The sequence below is a fragment of the Myiozetetes cayanensis genome, unplaced genomic scaffold (genome assembly GCF_022539395.1).
Source record: "Myiozetetes cayanensis isolate MyiCay16 unplaced genomic scaffold, myiCay2020 scf18, whole genome shotgun sequence".
Lineage (NCBI taxonomy): Eukaryota > Metazoa > Chordata > Aves > Passeriformes > Tyrannidae > Myiozetetes > Myiozetetes cayanensis.
The window spans coordinates 973,869-996,615 of NW_026087389.1; the positions used below are offsets into that span (position 1 = coordinate 973,869).

The following is a 22,747-nucleotide window of genomic DNA, read 5'->3' on the forward strand; positions in this document are numbered from 1 at the left end:
CCTCGCTGCACTGCACCTTCTGCAGACACATTTTCTCTCTGGCCTTTTCTTCCTTTATTTGGCAGAAACAGAACTCCAACTTAAATAGCAAAATGCCCATGATTTTGTATCCAAGTTCTCCAATTATCTTAAAAGTGATGGTGGATCCAGCCAGTTCAAACTCTGTCAGATGGTCTGGACAGAAGATGTGCTAGGAATGTAATTCAGGGATCTCCTGTTTCCATGGCAAATCAGGATGAACAACAGGAAATCAAGAGAGTTAAATCTATGGAAAGAAAACATCATGGAAAAAGGCAGAGGAACTGCACAGACTCAGGCTCATTAAGCTGTGAATGGGTACCACAATAACCACATCTCTGGCTGGTCCCATCCCTTGGTGGGTACCTGAAGGAGCTGCAGCTGCAGAGCTCGTGCTCCCTGGGGAGCTGAGAACACCAGCAGTGCCCCTCCTCAGCTTCTTCTGAAACCCTGGATTGTTACAGCTCGAAGCTTCCTGATTCCTCAAACCCATCCTCAACCCAGCCCCCTGGCCTGAGGACTCACCCAGGGATGGAAATGAGCTGGGCCCAGGGAGGTGCCACAGGGGAGAGCTCTGCTGATCACACATGGTGTGGTTTAGTGGGCATGGGGGGCATTTGGTCAAAGGTTGGACTTGATGATCTTGGAGGTCTTTCCAACCTTAATGGTTCTATGATTCTGTTCAGGTCCAAGCTCAGATTTCAAGTAGACACCTCCCTTACCTCAGGCAACTCATGGAGAAGTCTGTCACACATGGAGAGCAAGAAAGGGAAACTTCCATAATCAAGGTCAGGAACAATTCCTTCATCCCTTCACTTTTTTAGTCATAGTTCTCCAGTTGCCTTAACAGAAACTGTCTTCACTAGAGATAATTTTGTGGAGATTTATGAGATGACAGTAGTCTGGTTCTGGTCACACATCTGCTCCACAATTAAGTGCTTAGAGCTGTGGTCAGTGGAGCCAAACCAACCTGGAGGCAGGTGAGGGCTCCGGGCTGCTCACTGAGGGGATGGTGCCAGAGCATCTTCCAGCCCACAGAGGCTCTGAAACACACACTGGGACTCAAGAGGGGCCAATTTAACTCAGATGCTGCAAACAGGCTGCCATCACATTTATGATAAATTTTAAAAGTACCAGTCATCCTAAAAAGTCAATTAGTTGGGCTTCCCAGCCAGGCAAGTGCAGTCCATGAGTCACCCCCAGCACCTGGAGCCCCACGTGCCACCACACTGAGCCCACCCACGGTCACGGAGCAGCAGCTCAGCACTTCGGCTTTACAGCTTTGCTGGCACCAGCACAGCCCACAGAAGGAAATAAAAGGTTTACACCACTCCACAGGAACCTGCTGCTCATTAGAAACCTCTCCCTCAAGCCTTGCTGCAGAATGATGACGCAGAGTAAAACTTTTAAAAGTTCTGAATTAGGAGCCTATAAAGGACTGTTCAGTTTGCTTCCCAGTAAGGTCAAAACTTGTTCCAGCTGTGTTAAATGGTCTCAATATTCACACCTGAAATTCAGTTCTGGAAACATGTTATTCCTGTCTCCAAACCTTCCTGAGGCAGCACCAGCTGAGCAGGTCCCCAAACACCCAAATCCCAACACTGAAGGGCAGGACAAGGCAAACCCAGGCTCTGCAGACAAGCCCATGTGGCATGTGAGCACTCAGGAGGTTCAAAACTCGATATCCTGAAAAGTTAAGGAATTTTTGACAATTCCTTTAATGTTTCAATCATGACCTTAGCTAGTTTTAATTCAAGTAGCTCCTTTTATTAGTTGGCATATCTCACACAGCAGCTGAGCTGCTCCATCCTTTCCAGGTGACCCCCGTGCTGCCCTCCCATCATCTCCTCCAGCTGCAGACCCCCAGCTCTGTCCTTCCAGGGAACAGGTCCTTTCAGGGCTCAATCATGTCTCCAATTTCTTGATTGGTTTGAGAAAAGGCAAATCATTTTCCAAAGGCTGCAAAGGTCTCCCAAGCCCAACCACTCAGGAAAATGAGAGCCAATCTCCAGAAATCACCCTGAATTTCCCATATATTACCAGTATTAGGGTACTTAGCCATTTTTATGCTACTTTCACAAATCTCTTTGTTTCAGGTGAAAGACTATTGGTGTTTTTATCACCATTATTTGGTAGAGTCTGGAGGAGAGGTGAGGAAAGCACAGTGCTGAACAGGGCCTTAGGAATCGTTTCTGATGAGACACAGAGTCGGTACCTGTGATATTCTCACTCAAAGCTTCTTGGATTTTCTGTTGGTTTCTCTTTGGCAATGCCACTCGTGAGAACAGGTCCACATCCAGGTTGACCTATGTAATGATCTTTGTAGCACAGAAAGCTCACACCACCTTTCACTGTTTTTGGAGAACACAAATGGAAATGCACGTGGTTTGATTGGTTATTGTGTCCCTCTGGAGCTATAAAAGTCCAATTGGAATAAATGTGCCAGACCCATCCAATTCAGCAGCCAAATTCACAGATCTGTTCTTTTTTCAACAGAAGGACACGGCAATGAAAAATAGACTTATTAATTCACATTGAGGCACAAATCTTACTGCTTTACACCCATGTGACACTGAGGAACTTCAGTTACAGGGTCAACCATCGCTGCCCACGGGGAGGAGGAGATGGAGCTTCTCCTTCTCTCCCTGTCAATGTTTGTCAGTTTAGCAGAAGCCAACATGGTGAGATTGGAGGGCAATGCATCAAAGGAATTTTAAACCTTTTCCCTATTTATTCTGTTACCCTCTAACTGTGCTAAATTAACCCTGCCACACGACAGATCTCTCATTTTCATTTCTGGCTCTCTCATTCACTTTCCCTGGGATTAAATGGCAGCCTCACCTTCCTGCCATTCCCCGAACAGCCACTGCTTCCAGGACCAGCCTTTGAATCAGCAGGTCAGAAACAGAAGCACAGCCTGGGTTATTTGGCTGACTCATGTCTGATTTAACAAGGTCCCAGAGCTGCACACACAGCCCCCTGGCAGCCCCAGCACAGGCTCTTTGGCACAGCCATTTCCACAGCTCTGCTCTGTAACATCCCTCCCACAGCCCCCTTTCCTCAGCCACACAACCTGTATCAGAGCACCGTGGGAAGGACACAAGAGGTGAAGCCCCTCTTTGGCCTGACAGCCAGAGCTCATCCCTGCAGAGCCAGGCCCAGAGGGGCTGTGCAGCCTGGCAGGAGAGCAGAGTGCCTGTGAGCAGTGACTGCACACTGCAGGTGGGAGGGCAGCCAGAGCCTGGACCGAGCCCTCCTGCACTGCTCACCGCCCACACTCATTGCCTGGTCCCCTTTTAAACCTTACAACTGTGCCCCCAGCTGTGTCCCAGCTGTGCCCCCAACTCTGTCCCCAACTGTGCCCCCCCCAGCATCTCCCCCATCAGCTCAGCTCAGCTCAGCACTGCCTGAACCAGCCATCCCCTGCCCACCTGCAGGTCTGAAGGGGAGCCCAGCTCCTGCCCCAGCCTCAGGACAATCCTCTCTTGTAAGAGTGGAAAACCTGGAGAGCTGCAGCAGGACCAGGGCAGGGGGGCAGTGCGGGGCTCCAAGGCTCTCCTGGGGAGCAGGAGCTGCTGGAAATAGCAGGACACATCCTAAAGGAGATCATCTCCCCATGGATGAGCCATGGGGTGTCCCCCAAAGCTGCTCCAGTCATCCATCCCTTTCACTGTCCACGCTCCAAGGGTGGAAAAGAGATTCAAAGGTCACAGGAGATAAAGCTCCAGAGCTACACACACAGGATGGGAACAGTGAGCCAGGAGCTCACTCCTGGCTTCCAGCTCTGCCTCTGCCCACATTATTGATGTTCAGCTCACGAGTCAATGGGCATTTCAGGGTTCAGGGGCTCATGTGGATCCAGGCTTAAGGAAAAGGCTGTTCTAAGCAAAGCAAACCCTAAAGACTGCAACCAATTAGCAGAGAGGTAAGACACAACAGCAAAATGAATCTTAAAATATAAATTACTAACGAGCTTCAAGCCTGGTATTCTGCACATCTTCTGACTTGCTACAAATCTTGCATAAATAAATATTCTCCGTCACTGGGGGAGCAGAAACAGCATCAGACACCAAACTATGGGTGAGCAGTGCCAGAGGACCAGGAGAACAGGAGAAAACTGTGTCCATGCCATCACCCAACCACTCTGCTGCTCAGAACAGCCAAAGAGGATAAAACCATCTAGAAACAAACCTGACAAAAGGCTACACCTGCCAAGATAATGTGTCTATCTATTACAGTGCCCAAACTTTAATCCACCCCTGCTCATCCCCATTCCCTCACCTTGGCATTTCCCAGCCCTCCTTTTGATGCCAACAGAGGAAACATTTCTGCCTGTCAGTAATCTTGTTTATTCTAATAAAGAACCACTGACTAAAACAAAATCCTGAGATTCAACTGTTGACTCACAACTGAGGAGAAATTCCCACGGGCAAATCTTTTTGGTATTCCGAAAGCGTGACTAATTCAATTAACACCAGCCAGGAGATTATGTAAAGCTATGAAGTTATACATCTATGTATGTATAGAACAAATAAAAGTTACTCGTTAAGGAACACAGGTAAGAGCTCTGTGGCTTCCATTTGTGTTTCAATTATTGGTATAAAAGCCTGACCATGCCCAGAGATCGTTTCCAGATACATCAAATTTTCATGAAGCCCGGGACATGCACATTGCTCAGGTACACCTGTACCTAAAGAAACAGTCAGTGTTTTCACTCAGATTGCAGTCAGCAGCTCAAACACAGAAGGTTCTATCAGGAACATGACCCACCACAGCTCCACCCTAAGCAGTGCTGGGAGCAGGAATGTGCTGCAGGGAAGGGAAGGGAAAGCTTTTGTTCCACTTCTGGACAGAAAAAAAGCACTTGGGATGGGAAACATGGGAGCTCAAGGTAATGATGAAGGTAGTTACATCTTAATTTTTGCATTTTGCCTGCAGATCTGTTTGGGTCAGAAATTCCACAGCAAGATTTGTGTGGGTTTAATAACCTTCTCTTTATTCAAATGATTATTAACTGTTATGGCAGAATTGTCTTAGCCCATCAGCGACCATACACACACCACAGCTCCCTTTACCCATCCTTTTCTTTTGTACCAATTCAAACTCTTCACTAAATTCATGAAAAGAAAAAACTAGAAAGCCAAGGAAGTGGAAAGGAGCTTGTCCTGTGGATCACCCATGCAAGGAGAGAATTCAGGATTGCCCTTGAAAGACTTTTCTGAAGCCTGCATGAACCCAGAGCACAATTAAGTCCAACCATGAGTCTGAAAAAACCTTCTTGTAATTTTTCTTTGTCTCAAAAATGAAGGTTAAAAACCCCAACCAACCAATCAACCAACAAAACCCTTTGGCCATTTGGACAGGAATTAAAAATTGAAAATGTGAATTGAAATGAAATCAAATGAGTTCTGGAGTCAGCCAGCTGATCTGGCTGGTTTTGTTCCAGAACCAGAACCCAGCGTGACAAACTGGGCACCAGAGGCAGCATGACTTTCCTAACTGGACAGGACTAAGATTGTGAAAAGTTTTCAGAACAAATCTCATCTTTTCATTCCTGTAAAACCCTAAAAATTTCCTGCCTTGAGTTTTCCATCAGGCTCGTTTAAAATTCCAGATCAGCCGGAGCAAAGCTGAACTTTGCCCATTCACACACACTAAGATGAAGTTCCACATTCACGGCATTTTTGCCTGAAAAATGAACTTACAGTAAAAATTTTGTACTTTTTATAAAGGTGTGAATTAGGGCTAGCTAAAGCTTAAAACCCAAAATAAAATGTTAATTAGGCAGCCATCTGGGTAGATCCTGGAATACAGGGACCAGCACGGGGATTCTGCTCTGTTTGACCTCATCTCCTGCCCAGTGGCCCCAAACAAGACCTTGGCTGCCCTGCTGCCTCTGCCAGGAGGAGCTCAAGGCCATTAACTGAGAACATCTAGAAGCCTAAACCTGCTGTAAACTTACATCCCTCTGCTGTTGTCCTCAAGGAAGGGGAAACAATGTGGTGAAAAATGTCATTGGTGACTTCTGACCTCAGCCAGCCTCAGAATACACCACAAAACCCAAAGTCCTGAACCAAACCAAACCACAGCAGAGCTGCAGACCCAGCCTCTGCCTCTCCCCAGCCCTGGAGGTCTGACCACACGTGTCTGTCCCTGGGGGACTGGAGCAAGCCCAGGGATGTTCTGAACACCACCCACCATGTCATGTTAAATACAGGGCAGTGGGAGTTGGGGGAGGTGCTCTTTTGTTTAAACACTTTAAATTATCATTTTAAACATAAGGGTAACATCTGTTCCAGGCAGCCTGCCAGGCTGGGTGGTCAGCACACAACTGAGGCCACTGGGCATATAATTTTGATAGAGTAACAGCATATTCTTGCTGCTCACAGACACCCTGAGTCAGCAGCTCCTTTCTAAAGATTTCATAATCTGAATAAATCGGTTATGGCAGAACAACACACATCTAGTCAATGGGCTGCCCAGGGCAGGGATGGAGTCCCCATCCCTGCAGGGATGTAAAAGCCATGTGGACGTGGCACTTGGGGACACGTGGTGGGATTGGCAGTGCTGAGGGAACAGTTGCACTCAACTCTCTTAGAGGGCTTTTCCAACTTCAGGGATTCTGATTATTCCCACAGAAAAATACTGGGTTTGGGGCTTTTATAAATGCAGCTGCAGGATTGTGACAGTGGCCACTCCTGCTCCCTGCCATCCTCCTTCTGGAGGAGAAATGCAACAAGGGCCAGACGTGGCACAGGATTTCCAGCACAGGGCAGCCAATGTGCCACCCCACCACCCACAGGCAGGAGGAATGGCCCTCATCCTTGCACTCCCTGCAGGGTCAGGCAGAAACCTGGTACAAAAATGCCATCAATCCATGAAGAAACATGGATGAACAGGGACCAAGCTGAAGATCATGGAATCCCAGAATGGGTTGGGCTGGAAGGGACCTTAAAGATCATCTAGTTCTGATCCCCCTACCATGGACAGGGACACCTCCCATCAGACCAGGCTGCTGAGGTGCTGATCTCTAAGATGCATCCTATGACTATAAATAGATATAAAATATAAATAAAGGTATACCTAGAGGGGTTTGCACTCCACATACCCACACACAGACACCTCTGAGGCCCAGCTGAGGCAGACACAAGGCTTCCCCCCGGGCTGGGACCTCAGCCTTTGAGCCCCAGCTCCTCCCAGCAGGGCTGTTGACGGGCTCAGTTAGGGCAAAGGTGTTTCCAGAGCTCTTTAAAACCCCATCCTCAAGGGAATAATGAACACATCAACCTGCAGAGGGGAGCAGCAATCTGTGCAACCTCACTAAGTGTTAGAGCCTTATGTAACAGGCAGGAATAAAAGCTCACACAAAAACAACATCTCCTGCTCCTGGAGAAGAACGCTGAGCACGACCACACGACTTCCCCTCACAGCATTCCAGGATTCACAGCCACAGACTCTGCTCAAAGCTGAAAGCTGCTGCAGGGCTGGAGCCCTCCTGCCTGGTCAGGGCTTTATCTGGCTCCTTTTCCCTCCCTGCTCCCTTCATCCAGCTGCAGCCTCCGTGGCCACTCTGCCCCTCGTTTTTCCAGTGCCTATTTGATTTGGTTCAGAGTAAATCATTGATGGGAGATTTAATTTCTTGGAGCTGATAATGAGCCCAGCTAGATATGGATCCTTTCATTTAAAAGTCTGCTTTGCAATTTAATCAGCCTCCACAGCCCCAACCCAGCCTGGAAGTCATGTGGGATGGTTGTAATGGTGAACAAAGAATAAAAATTAGACAAAAATTAGATTAATGATTTTATCAGAAATACTGAGCTGCTCTCTCTAATCAAGTTTAACTGCAATGTGCTCTCTCAGCACACTTGTGCCTCTCTGGGGAGGAGGATGTCTCTGTAAGCAACCTCAGGGTCTGTCCTGTGCTGAGTAATTACATCCCCTCCCTCCCTGGCCAGGCTTGTGCCCATCCTGCAGCACAGGGGCTCTTCCCCCTACACAGGAAATCAGGAGAGAAACACCTCTATTTGCATGGCTTTTCCCCTTCCTCAGCTTCTGAAGAAACCCTTCCATGAGCAATGTGACCTGACACTCACAGCCACTCTGACAGTCCCCAGGGACTGCCCTCCCTCCCACCTGTGACACCAGGGCCCTGTTTGGGCAGTTTGGGTTAATACCCAGAGCCCCTGTGACAGCCAGACCAGAAAGGATCACATATCCATTAAAAAGCCATTAAATACCAGGAGCAATCACACCAATATCTGTTCACGTTATTCCCATGTTGGAACCCTTCCCCCAGTGACTGGGGTGCTTTGATGGGCACAGAATCATCACAGACCATAGAGGGGTTTGGGTTGGAAGGGACCTCAGAGATGATCCAGTTCCATCCCCCTGCCATGGGCAGGGACACCCTCCACCAGCCCAGGGTGCTCAAAACTCCATCCAACCTGAGGATTTGGATCGAAGGACAGGGAAGATGTGGTTATCAAAAGGGAGAGGCTTCCCATGGGGACTCTGGGAAACACCAAAGGGGCAATGAAAAACCCAAACTTCAGACTGTAGTCTTGTTCCTTTTCCTGCCTCCTCCTGACCAAGGGCCATTTTGCTGCCAGTGCATTTCCTTTGTTTATCTCCACAGAAAACAGGAGTCCTCGAGTGTTTGCATCAGTGCAAAGGAGAATGGCATCATTTTAAACAATATGGAAACGAGTAAGGAACAGCATCTTAACTGATGACCTTTAAACACATTCGATTTGGGGTTGGGAGCTGAGAAAACGAATGGGTAGAATCCAATGGCTTATCTGCTGCAAGGGTGTCATTTTTGGAGAAGAGTTAATTTTTCAAGAAAAACATCAGCTGCCAAAGCAATGAGACATTTACACTTGATAAGGATGTTTAAAGACTCAGGGAGCAAACTTTCCCCATTCTACTCTAATAGGATTAGAAATCTCTCACACGGCTCCAGGAGCTGGAATTTCGCCCTGGACAAAGGAAGAAATGCCCCCAGAGCACAAGGAGCGGAAAGTGGGTTCAATTTCCATGATTTAGTTACTCAGGTGTGTAAGGGCCATTTAAAAAATAACTCACTGTAAGTCCCAGGGACTCTGCAGCCGAGGGGGGCTCTTTGAGACAACCAAACACAAACCTTTCTTGGCCTGGGCTCAGCTGCTGCAGCTTGCACATGAACCCCGTTATTCCCAGAGCCACGGCCCCTTCACTCATCACTGCCCCTGCCCAGTGCCCAGCTCACCCATGGCACTGGGAGGATCACAGACCCTCTGACAGTGGCTGAGTTCCTCCTGTGCCACAGTGCCAGGGACCACAGCGAGCAGCGCTTTTTGCCAATTACTCTCCACGCTTTTCCCGTAATTAATTTAGCCTGGCAACCTTTCTGTCCCCAGCCACAGTGCCCAACACTCACAATAAGTCACACTGATGTAATGACAGGGCTGATCATTGTTCTAAAGCCATTTTCAAGTCCATACATTGAATCATGAAGAGCAGAAGTTGAGAGGATAATTCATTTTTCTCACTTAGGCAGACTTAGCTACCCAGAAAACGTTCTCCCAGGGTGTTCTAAATCTGGCTCTTAGTTAAAATAATGTGACTCTTTGTCTCATCATGTCATTGTCATATACTTTGCCTTTGAATATTTCAGATTTTGCACTTTTCTGATCCTGTCTGCAAAGCTTTGGTTTCCTTTATACGACTTTTTTTTTCATATTTGGAGCTGTCAATCACTTCTGCTGGATTGATTCCCCAGTAATGCTCTTCCCTGTAATTCAGCACACAATGGATTTGTGCACCATGGCAAACACACCTACAGACAACACATCCCTGTTCACCTGGAAACTGGGAACCAGCTGTGCTTCAGGAATCAACAGTCCTAGGAAAAAGTGGGATTTTTTTCCTTTTTCCATCGATTCCACACCAAGACAGAGAAATGTATGTGAATCTCAGCTGTCCCACACAAGCACCTTTCAGGGTCTCCTACATCAGCACCAAGACACATCCAACACACCTCACCCTGCAGAGGTGCTCCTCAAAGATCCTCCCTTCCCAAAGAGAAATCTTTACCTCCATAGCAGAGAGGAAGGGAAGCTTTAAATGTAGATAACTGCAGGCTTTGTACTGAAAGCTGAACTCTGGATTGGAGACAAATCCCTTGAAGAGACTCTGGAGACCACGGCCAGGATCCCTAAGCCAGTCCCTGACCTGCTGGGGCAGCAGGAGTGGAGAGCAGGGATTTAAACCCTCTGGTGCCTGGGCACCCCCAAATCTGTGTTGGGGTCCCCAGGCTGCCCCCTGCCCTTGGATGGCCTGGTCACACTGTGCAGGCACAGCCCTGCACGCTGGTGACACTGGAATGGAGGCCTGGGCTGGGGAAGGGTTGTTACAGATGGATTTGCAGCACAAGCAATCTGGTATCTACAGATAAAGTATGATACCTATAGAGTGGTTGACTTAAACAGAGAAAGAGAGAGCTCTTCGTGGTTGAGATCAGTTCATGAGACAACTGCTTGGATGAGCAAAGACAGATCTGCAAATCAGCTCCAAATACCAGGTATTTTCACCCAGTTTTGATACAGGAAAAATCCTATATTCAAAGCCAGCTGCTAATCCACCTGTGCACATTCACATCCTGAAGAGAAAAGCAGCTTAAGTACTAATGACATCCAAATTATATCTTCCTATCTTTAATGTTTATGATTCTTGGCTCCTTTCTAAGTAAGAGATGTCGTTAGAGCCTAATCAATAGCATTCTGCTCTGAGAAAGGCACTCTGAAGCTGACAAAACTATACAGGTTTGGCTTTGAAACCTGCTTGAATTTGAAAAATGCTGGAAGGAACGTGCTTTACTTTTCGTGCTGGGGAGGCTGTTGAAGATCCTTGGGAAATCAAAGACGGCTCCCAACACGACCTTATCTGGCTCTGCTGACGTGCAAGGCGGGGCTGGAGCCAGGGAGAAGAGCTGGATAAGTGACTGAGGAGGCAGCTCTGTGCTCGCTGCAGAGCTTGGAAAGGCTCAGAAGCCAGGGATTAATGAAATATAATCAAATATATTCCACCAAAGATCAGGAGGATGATTGTCTCTGGGTTGAGCCGTGACGTTACTCAGAGCCACGCTCTGCTCGCGCCCACCCGCACGGGGCTGGCACCCTCCAGCACCCAAGGGTGTCCTGCCCAGCACTCACCCAGGGGCACAGCCCAGGTCTGAGGGGCAGGGGGGCAGTGTCAGAGGTGAGTTAACCCCAAAGCATCGCCCCTGGGAGCACAGCTCCTCTGGTCAGACCTGTCCCCAGGTACCTGCACGACAGCACCAGGGCTGTGATCTGCCAGGGCTGTCACCTCCCACCTTCCACCAGTGCTGAGGCCACCACACTGACACAGCTCCTTAAGGCTGGATTGATGTCTGTGCATGCAGAGCAATTGCATCTCTGATCAGTCTGAAGAGAAACCACAAACACTCAGTACTCTGGGAAAAAAACAAGGTGCTCCAGTTCCTTTGTACAGACTCAGATGTCCAAACATCAGACTTGGACTGGCATTTGGTTCTGACATTGAAATAGATACGAAAGAAGCCCTCCAAAGGAATAATAGGAGAAAACTTGGCAAAATGCACATGCTGCAAAAAAACAAAGGCCATTTCTTAAGCAGAGTCCATGCTATCCAGCAGTGCTATACCAGCAGTATAATCTTAATTAGCCAATAAAAGTTTTTAGACAATCTGTCTAGACTTGCTTTTGCCTGGATATAAAATTGTCTTTAAAAGAAATATATAAACAGCAATGAAAAGTCAATGAAGAGCTGTCAAAAAAAGCTCCCTGCTGTTCTGCATCTGCACCCTGCTCTTCTTAAAACATGGGCATTTAAGTGAAATCCTTCATTTTTTAAGTGGAAAAGCTGCTATATTTGGGATCACTGCACTGCAAGCTCCCAGTCAGCTTCATGGCTTGCTGGGATAGAAGTTAACCCGAGGACATCTCCCCTAGAAAGCTCTGATCAACACAGCTCAACACAGGCCTTGCTCTGCATAAATAAAGATAATTGGGCACAGCCATGTCTGGAGAGAACTGGGCTTGGCCCTGAGTGCTCCAAACAAGAACAGGCCTGGGACCAAGGCACAGCATGGGGGATACGCCTGAAGAAAGAGAACCAGGCATTTGAGGGAAAAGGAACAAAATCTAGATATGAGATAATCTGAGAGACAATGAAAGGGTTGATTAGACGCTGTAGATTGGTGAATTAAGGGGAGAAAAAAAATACATCCAGGGAATTAAATTATAGTGTATCTTTAATCAATGCTTAAAGAGCATTTTCTTGATCCCAGCCTGAGATAGCCCCTTCCAGACTGAGAGAGCCCTGCCAGGCTTCCTGCAGCTGGAGAGTCCTCCATGGAAGGCTGAGCAGAGCTGTGAGGGCAGCTCTGAGCTGCTTTTTCTGGGCAGCCCCCAGAGCCAGCACAGAGCCCCCAGAGCCAATTCAAACCTCCAACATCTGCACAGAATCACAGGATCAGGAAGGTCAGCAAAGACCTCCAAGATCAGGTCCAACCCCTGACCAAACACCCCATGCTCGCTAAACCACATCACAGACTGCAACATCTGCTCATTTATCAAACACAAACGTTTGAGTTGCACTGCCAGTACCCAAAGTTTCAGCTGTTTCATCTCCATTTCATTTACACAATGAAATAAATGCAAAGTCTTTTGCTGATGATAATTAAATAATTTGGTTTTTTACCAACCCCAAAAATGCTGTGAACAGGGACTGCTACTGGAAAACATCACAATGTGCCATCACACGACACAGGACCAGCCAAGGGACCTGCCTGGAAAGAGGGTGGTGCACCATCAACATGAGGTTTTTGTTTAAATAAGGGCAATTGGTAAGGTGTTATAAGTCTCCATTATAAGATTCATTTTAGATTGAAAACATATAAATCTTGAAACACCAAAAGGGGAAAGGAACAGAAGAGCCTGAGCTGTAAACTGCCTGCATACATCTCTGTACATCTTCCCAACATCCTGCCTGTCATGTAAACCACTTCAAGTGCCATTTTGCAGCTCATCTTCCCACCTCAGGTATCTTTTGGGTACAGTACAGCAAATAGTATTTCAAACACTGCCTCGATAAATAACTTCCCCAAGAACACTTAGGGAAGACTGAGAACTCCATTGCTCATCATTCCCTCCCTGCTGTGGCTCTGCAAGGCGGGGAACAGACACACCATTAGAGGGGATTTCTCCTCTCATTGACCTTTCCTTCCTCCACAGGGAGGATGGGCAGGGGAAGGCTCAGGTAACTTCAGGGATGGACCAGGCAGCGTTTTGGCCTGCCCAGAAGGTCACTAGCAGGGCATGAGAACCATCTCCCAGGAGCAGGAAGGGTTCAGGGTGTTTGTCATCCTCAGCTGTCTGAGGAGGGAGGAGGAATGGAGCAGGCAGGGGAGGCCTCGTGATGGAAGAGGCATCTCCGAATTATTTATGTGCTGCTACTCCCCCATGGCTGGGAAAGCTGTTCTTTGCATTAGCACAAAGTGAAAAGGGACTGTGAAGTATGGAAGGTACAAGATGAGGCAATATTTTGTATTTCCTCCTGGGATACAGGATTTCAGTGACAGGAACTGGAATAACTTACTGCATCCCATTATGTATTACCCTTCAGATGCAGAGACACATTTAGAGCTGGTCCCCAGCGAGGTCCCAACAAATTCATCCTGCTTTGCACAACAGACATCTCCCATGGGAAAGCCTCAGTGTAATCACAATATTTCTGTTTTCCATGGGGGAAGTCAAAATGACAGCAGGGGCTTCCTCTGCAGAAGGTTTTTATGGAATTCATCCTATTCCTTCAGGAAAGCTGACAATGTGCCTTGCACCACACACTGGAACAGGCCCAGGAGACAGGATGGGAGCCAGGATTCACAGGCTCCACATCTCCCCCTGGGAGGCCCAGGGGAAGAGCTTACTGAGAGCAAAGTCACTCAGAGGGAAACCTCTAGGAAGCCTGGTTTCCCTGCCCCTGGCAGACAAAGGGATTTGGGGAAGAACTTCTCTTATCTTCCAGAAGTTTTAAGTTTTCACGATCAAAGTCAATTCTGTTCCTGAAATCAGTATTTTTTGGTGTGTTTCCAGCCCACTCTCTTGGCAACTCTTCCTTACTCATGGGTAATTTTCCCCTGCCACGGATCAGTCTTTGAACCCCCCACCATTTCTATCCATTTTCATTCTACAGCTTTTCATCTCTCCTTCTCCTCTTCATCCCTCTCTTGTTCTTTCCATGGACCTGTTCCTTTTATTGTTCACTAAATCCAAACTCTCTCCCCTTCTCCTCCCCAAAGCACCACCTTCTGCACTTCAAGGGCACCTTCTCCTCAGGCTTCCTAATGCACATAAACAAACTTTGTCCATTCCCAATATTTCCATCATTCCTTCACCAGTTTCCATCCTCCCAGCAGAACTTGGCTGCAGAACAAACACCAACACTCCTGCTCCTCCAACTGCACCACCCTGCTGTCCTTCCCAGGAGGAACCATTACCCTTGAGATGCAGAAATGCTGCCAAGGAGCAAATGAAAGCACCTGGATTGGGATGAAAAACTTGCAGAACCTGCAGCAAACAATATCTTCCCTTCTGCATCCCAGGGCCAAACACAGGAGCATCCCCTGGGGTGTCCAACTTTCCTGGGACAAAGCAAAGCTCACCACTGCATTTCTCTGCTTTGGATTAACCAGGACTTCAGCCCCCACTTCTGTCCAGCTGACCCCCCTGACCCGTTTGCCATCCCACGAAGGAACTGGTTTATTAAATCTGGGGGAACATTTTTAAAGGACACTGATGGTTATTTGTTCAGCAACAAGAATTGCCTATTTCAATTTTATTCTGTCCTTGAGATGCAATCTCCACATGGTCAATAAATGCCATAAAAAGGCAGATATTTATCATTCAAGTGGCTGATGCTGTAACAGGAGCAGCAGCCTGTTCCAGCTCTGCAAAAGCAGCTGGGTGAGATCACTGGGAGGACAGGGTGGAATCTGTGTGTGCCAGGATGGGGCTGGGCTCAGGTCCCACAGAGCAGGCACAAAGGCAATCACCCCCTCAGATCTTTACCTCTTTCCTTCTCCCCAGCTCTGTTTGGTTGGTTTTTCCTGAGTCCATTGGAGAAGGAGGAATTTCTCAGCCCCTGCTGGTCCCATCACAGAGTCACCACCCTGGGCAGAGGCTCCTGATGCTGCAGTGCCACCAGGGGCACATCCAGGCCCTGAGTTCCCAATGCCCTGCAGCTTCTCTGCTCTCCTGAAGGAGATCATAAGGACCCCATAAAGCTACACCAGGTGTTTATCTCCTAATGATGACAGGAGATAAGAAATTACATATATCACACAGATACCAATGATTGCTTTTTTAAAAAAATTCAAATTCTTTAACACACTTATATTTGGTGCCAACACTCCCTGTGGAGGCAAGAGAGAGAAATAGATGTCTCCAAAGGGCAGCTCAGATCTCATCACTCTTCTTTACTGCTCAGGGAACAGAGCCAGCCAGCCCAGGACATCTGTTATGTCTGAGGGAGGAGGAGGCCTCACTAGGGAGATGGAGATTGCATTCCCAGTGTTTGGATAATCTAAACACACAGGCTGGTGCCTTGAGGGTGTTTGAACACCTAAGCCAGGCAGATGATGAGTTTTACCCAATATCAAGTCAGAAGCCCAGTCATCACCTTAAGGACATCCCCCACCCACTGCCCCAAGAGACAGCACTTCTCACAGTGAGCAAAAAGCCCCAGCAGCTCTGGCCATGCACACAGTGACACTTTCACTTTGCTTTTCCACTCTCAGAGGTCCCATCTGACTCCAAACACAACCCAAGCCACCCTCGAGGATCAAGGCAAGTCCATCTGCAACCAGCTCAGTTCCAATGAAAGGAAAGCCCATGAACCCTGACAGACTGCAGCACACAGCACCAGCTGCCACAGCTGCAGACACAAATGCCTCCTGACTGTTTTTTCTGAAGTGACAAAACATTTGTTAGTTGACAACAGGAAAGGCAGTAATAGATCTCGTAACAATATGATCCAACATATCTTCACTGCACACCAAAAGGACACAGGTATGAATATTTGGGAGAGGTAGAAACGTGGAAAACACTTGAAATGTTGGGATGTAAATGACTTGGTTTTATGAGTGGTTTATATATTTGGTTGTGTTGTATTTGATGAAGAAAAGAGGCTCTCAAGTGAATGAATAAAGGCCATTCCCATCAGAAACCCCGTTTTCTAGCCCAGCCTGTCATCCATCACACAGGCTCAGCTGCTCTGCCTGAAGTGCTGGAGGGGCTTTCTGCCCCCTGGGTTCTGCCAGAGGGAGATGCAGTGAACACTGGCTGCAGTGGCTGTTCCTTCAGCTAAATGAAGCCATCAGGGTGGACAGCACAACACCTTATCCCATCATCTCCCAAGCCATGACTCATCCCAGAGACTGTCTGAACACTGGCTCTGTTAGCAGTTGGGTTTGGGAGCTGCCACAGGGAACAGGGCTCAGAGGCTGTTGATTTGGGGCATCACTGGGTGATGGGCATCACCCACTGCCAGCATCTGGTGCTGAAGCTCCACTAAAAAATCCTATTTGTTATTTATTACCATGGCCAATGCAATCTCTGCCCACCACAGGGATTTCATTAACTTCTTTTCACCTTCCCTTCCCATTTTTGGGTTAAAAGCCTGGGCTATGCTGTGAAGTGACTGCTCCCTGCAATGAGAGTTCCAAACCCTTGAGTAGGGCTTTAATGGATCAAGAGACAAACAAGAGATGTTTCATTAGCACCACAATGTAAGAGAAAAGGGAAATAGAGCAGGATTTTCTCGCTGGCACCAGGAATCAGCTCTCCACTGGAGACAGACAGAGCAGTCTCCTCTCCCTCCGAAGCACAGACAGTTGTACAACTCCCTCGTGCAGTGACTCCACTCTCTCATGTCACCCAGCACTGATCTGTGCTAATGGAATTCCCAACAGACAGCACAAAAATTAAGTTCTATTGCAAAAATGCAGATTGAGGCTCAGAGCAGGCAGCTGAGCAGACCTGCAGGAGCCCACGAGAGCTCTGTGAATCGCTGAGGGATGACAGAGCAGCTCTGGGCTCTCACCAGAGTCAGTCCCGGCACGGAGAGGAGCTGAATTAGAGCAGAGGATGATGATACTCCACGCTGAGGGTGTCACAGAAAGCGCCAGGAGATGACTCAAATCACCAAAAACCCGCATCAAAGGACTCAGATCTTTTGAGGAACACAAATCACTGTAGAAAACAAATCTCAAGGTTCTAGGAAAGGCTGACGTGTTTCCAATTTTCAGTGGGTAAAAGGGCTTAAAACAGTCTTTGTTACAGATAAAAACCCATAAAAAATAATTTCTGTAGGAGCTCCTTAATTGTATGTCGTTATTTTGTAAAAAAAAAAATGGGTTTAGAGAGGATAATATTTAATGCACAGATTATAATGCAATGCAAAACAGTGGTTCATCTGATTCTGGGGGAGTGACACAGAAAATCACAGAATATCCTGAGCCAGAGGGACACCCAAGGACCATTCAGTCTCACCCCTGGCCCTGCACAGACACCCCAACGATCCCACCCTGTCCATCAGAGCGTTGTCCAAACCCTCCTGGAGCTCTGGCAGCCTTGGGGCTGTGCCCACTGCCCTGGGGAGCCTGTTCAGTGCCAACCACCCTCTGGGGGAAGAGCCTTGTCCTGACACCCAACCTGCCCCTGCCCTGGCACAGCTCCACGTGTCAGACAGAAGGACACCATGCCCCAAACAGGGGTGCACACACACATGGGTTTCAGTACCAAGTGTAAAGCTGGGAAAAACAAGATCAAGAAATTCAAATTTATACTGAGAAATAGTAAAGAAACACTGCTCAGTAGCACTGCTGGGAAAAAAAATCTACTTGTGTGGGCAAAGAGGATTGAAAATCACAGAAACAAAGAATAGTCTGGGTTCAATGGGATCTTAAAGATCATCTGTTTCCAAACCCCTGCCATGGGCAGGGGATCATGTGAGGGGTCCCTTCTCTGCCCTGGTTTGAAAGTTCTGGCCCTGAGCACACCCAGCTCTGGGGTCTCTGGCCCTGAGCACACCCAGCTCTGGGGTCTCTGGCCCTGAGCACAGCCAGCCCCTGCAGTGATGCCAGCCCAGCTCACACAGATGTTCTGCCCTTGCATGAGAGGCGTCTGCAGGATCACAGAGACTGAGAAATCACAGAAACGAATATTTCAGAAAAGTCCTCAGTGAAAGGAGAAAAGCAGATAAAGAGACTGTCACAAGTGTTGTGCTCTCTGTGCTCAAGTGGCCTAGGGCTGATTCTCCTCTCTGCTCTGCCGAGGCTGTTTCGAACGGCACCGACTGAAAGTCTCCGGAAGAAACTTCAGTCCAGGAGTCACATCAGCACGGTGCCACAAGGGCTGTAATCCCCTTTTATCCCATCTTTAGCACTCAGAGAAAGGCCCCAAGTTTTGCCAGAATCTTTCTGCTCCAGCCCTTGCAAAAGGCTGAGAAGATGGTCATAGCCTGGAGATGGATTCACTGGCTCAGGACAGGCTGCTGTGACACACCCTGGGACAAAACCAGCTCTGGGGTGTGCAAACCCATGGCCTGTGCTCACAGCCAGCCTCGCTGAGCAGCACCCACTGCTGAGGTCAGGCTGGCTGAGGGAGCTGTGGGAAGGCAGAGGGAAGAGGGGAAGGTGGCAGACACAGTCTTGCAGCTCTGGGCATCCCCTCCTCCCCCTGTGTGCTGCAGCCCGTGGGGTGAGGGAGCACCAGAGGCTGCTCAGAGCACAGCTCGGGTGTGAAAATAGGCCATTTGGGGAGAGAGGACATTAATAAATGCACTCCAGATCTTTCATTTATCTGTTAGGAGGCATTCAAGTGGTCTTTTGCTAACAACTTCAATATATATATTTCTTACAGATAGCAATTAACCTTCTGGTACAGATTAATCTTTTTAAAAAATCAAAGATGAATTAATCTTTGAAATTCAAGTATTCAGTAGTTTCATTAATAATCTGAAATTGTCCTTTAGATTTTCCATAATTAGACCATTCCCCTAATTTATTAATCCCACAGACTGCAGAGCATGTTTCAAATCTTCATCTCCTGCCACAATGACATATTCAAACTCGCTTGAAGTGCTCATAATAAAAGTCACTTTGTGAAGAATTATTAACTCAGAGGATCAAGCAAAGTCTTTATAGGCTAAAGCATATTTGAAAACTAAGTAGGGGTAGCACTTTCTACTCATCCTCAGATTTCCTAAGATCCTGGCTGATCAGAAACAAGTTGGGATAAAACACTGAATTTAGATAATTAGCTCACCTACAGACTCGAGGCCAGAGATAATAAATGTGCTGGTACCTATGGACTAAATCTTCCCTTCTGCCTAAAGAACCTCATTGTGAGCTACAAGACAACTGTCTGGGAGCTGATGACACCTGTGCTCTGTGGTGTGCCTCAAATTTGGGACCAAATACCTCCCCCCAGGACAGCTCCTGGCAGAGGCCCCCGGTCCTATGGGATCATGTAGGGAGGAGCAACACAAGGAGCTCTGTCCAGCCTCTCCCAACTCCGCTCCAACCTCTCCCAGCTCTGCTCCAACCTCTCCCAGTTCAACTCCAAACTCTCCCAACTCTGCTCCAACCTCTCCCAACTCCGCTCCAACCTCTCCCAACTCCGCTCCAACCTCTCCCAACTCCGCTCCAACCTCTCCCAACTCTGCTCCAACCTCTCCAGTTCAACTCCAACCTCTCCCAACTCCGCTCCAACCTCTCCCAACTCTCCTCCAACCTCTCCCAGCTCTGCTCCAACCTCTCCCAACTCTGCTCCAACCTCTCCCAGCTCTGCTCCAACCTCTCCCAGCTCTGCTCCAACCTCTCCCAGCTCTGCTCCAACCTCTCCCAGCTCTGCTCCAACCTCTCCCAACTCTGCTCCAACCTCTCCCAGCTCTGCTCCTCATGTCCTCACGTGCAATATCCAAAGGTTTTTGGACACCTCCAGGGCTGGTGACTCCACACTGCCCTGAGCAGCTGTGCCAGGGCTGGACATCACTTTGTGTGAAGAGACTTTGATGAATATCCCCTGTGCCCCTCCCCTGGTGCCCCTGAGGTCGTTCCCTCTCCTCCTGTCCCTTGTTCCCTGGGAGCAGAGCCCGACCCCCCTGACTACACCCTCCTGTCAGGGAGCAGTGAGAGCAATAGCACAACTCCTGATGAGCATCACAAGTTTTAGGTCACTCAACAATGAGGTAAACCAGCACCTAAACCCCTCTCCTGCCCTCCATCCTCCCCCCATCCCTTCAGGGCATTAATCCACTCCCATGGCAGCAGCAGGAGCACCACGAGTGTGCCCCATCCCTCCCTCCCTCCCACCCTGGCAGTGCCACAGGAGCACAGCTCACGTCACCCTGCTTTGGAAGGACACTGTACAGTTACACACCTCACTCAGGCCTCCTGCATTGGGACCCCTTTAAATATGTTTAACGTTTGAATTGCAAATGATCTCAGTGACACTTCTCCATTTTCTGAAAGCCCCTGTCCCCTCTGCTCAATCCACACATTCCCAGCAGCTCTTGACCACTCACATGTTTCTAACAGAGATCAAGGAGCTGCTAGAGCCCCCCCCCAGCCACGAGGCAGGGAAATGAGTGCTGCTCCTTCAGCAGGCTCCTTCCAAACCCTGATGTTCCAGCAATCCCTCAGGAATGTCCCCAAGGAGACACGGCCACCTCAAGCACTGGAAAAACAACCCCAAAATGTGGCCCCCTCCACACCATCTCCCCCAGGTGTGGACATGGCAACATGAGCCCCCAAGGCAGCACCTGGGAGAGGGTCCCAACCCATCCCCAAAGTCAGGGAACAAGGTGCCATTTTGCCCCAGGGATTCAAGGTCAGGACCTGCATCTGCAGGCAGCGCTGCTCCATTAAACCTCCAGACAACAGGATCCTCTTACATTCCCAGGGTTTTACAACCCCAGGGAACTTATTGACAGGTGTTAAATCCCCTCAGAACTCCACCTGAGCTTTATCTGTGAGACACAAGAAGTTCAGCACAGCCCTAAGAAGCAGCAGCAGCAGCACCAGGGATCGGATTATTCGTGTTGCAGTGCCTGTGGAAGGTGATGCACTATCCCTGTTAGTGCCTTCATCTCCCAGGCACGACCCATATCCCCCTGCATGAGAGCTGCTGTCAGCAGGCTGTTGCTTTGGGTTTGTGCTTTGTTTTTTATGAGGGATGCTGAATTACATGTCGACTACATGAACAGCTCGCACAACAAATTTAATTCTCCAGAAGGTCCATAAAATGGGACAATATTCTTCACTGGAGCTTGTCCTTGACACACAGAACGTATTTTGGGGATGATTTTGCAACAGTGGATATTTGCAAATAAAGCCAATTTTAAATTATAATGAACTCTGGCATTTGTCACTTCCTGCTGTATTAAATCCAACTCCATTTTCTTTAATACCACATAAATATGCATTTGTAAGAACAGACATATTTATGCAAATACAGGTCCCTCCTGTGATATCAACAGAAGGGAACAGTTTCAGACCCCACTGTCCAAAGCCCCTTTCTTTCAAGCACAGGCTCCTTCTCTGCTTGCTGTGGGATGATGCTGCCAGGAGGGTCCCGTCAGCTCCCCGAGGCACTTTGGGACTGAGCAGGTGCCTCTGCAGGCAGAGCTGCTGCTGATCCAGCCTTGGATCAGCCCTGGGGATGGAAACCTCCAGTGGCTGCTGCAGAGCAATTCCTGCCCTGTCCTGCACTGCCACATCCCCTGAGCTGTGCTGGTTTATTTAAGGGGGGGACTGTGCTGGTTTTTTTAAGGCAGTGCCAGGGCAGGTACAGGGTGGGAGATCTGAGTTCATTCTGGGAATACAACACAGCTTATTCTTGTACAACAACGTTGTGTTCCCCATCAGGCTCTACCACTGAAGCCTTCTGGAACCTTGCACTTATCACCAATAATGAATTACATCATCTGCTTATTTTTCCTTCCCAGCACAGGGTTCAACTCGAAACATCTCAATTTCCAAACCCTTCTGATTCTGGATTGCAAATCAGCTTGCCAAGGGTTTATACCTCTATTCCCCAAAGAGCCATTTAAAGTCCTCCTACATTCTGGTGCCTCTGGGGAAATTTAGAGCTCTTTACCCTGAAGAATAACTTCCAGGGACAAGGGGATGAGCACACGGCAGCCACACCTTCGGGACAGGTCCCCTTCTAGGTTTTGTAGCAGAAGAGGAAAGTAAACTACAAAACTGGAGGGACAGAATAGGAATTGTCTCAGCTGAACTGCCCAGAGAAAAGTTAAAAGCTAAAGCAAAGCTACACCAATCAGGCTGAGATCTGGGAGCTGAACAAACAGAGTGACACAGCTCAGTGTCAGGGATGAGCAGGGCAGAGCCCTGAGCTGTGCAGAGAGAAAAGCTCAGCTTTCAAACCTCCCTCCTACCATGTCAACACAACAGGATGCCCTCCAGGGCAACAGCAGGAGCTTGATAAAACTCAAGGTTTTCCATTTTTCCCCAGAAATGACTGAAAACCACTGAGGTTTCAAACTCTGGAACTCCATAAGCCATTCAGGAATGAGAGTATCTTGGAGCCATTGCAGAGCATTGCAAAGAACTGAAGCAACCTTAGAATCAAGTGTTTAAGTTCTAGAAAAATAATATCACATT

General features: G+C 48.3%; 1 protein-coding gene across 3 annotated transcripts in view; it reads right to left on the bottom strand.

Moving 5' to 3' along the window:
- GRM7 (glutamate metabotropic receptor 7) overlaps positions 1-22,747 on the bottom strand; it is a 216,276-nt gene that overhangs the window by 112,144 nt on the left and 81,385 nt on the right. The window lies entirely within an intron of this gene.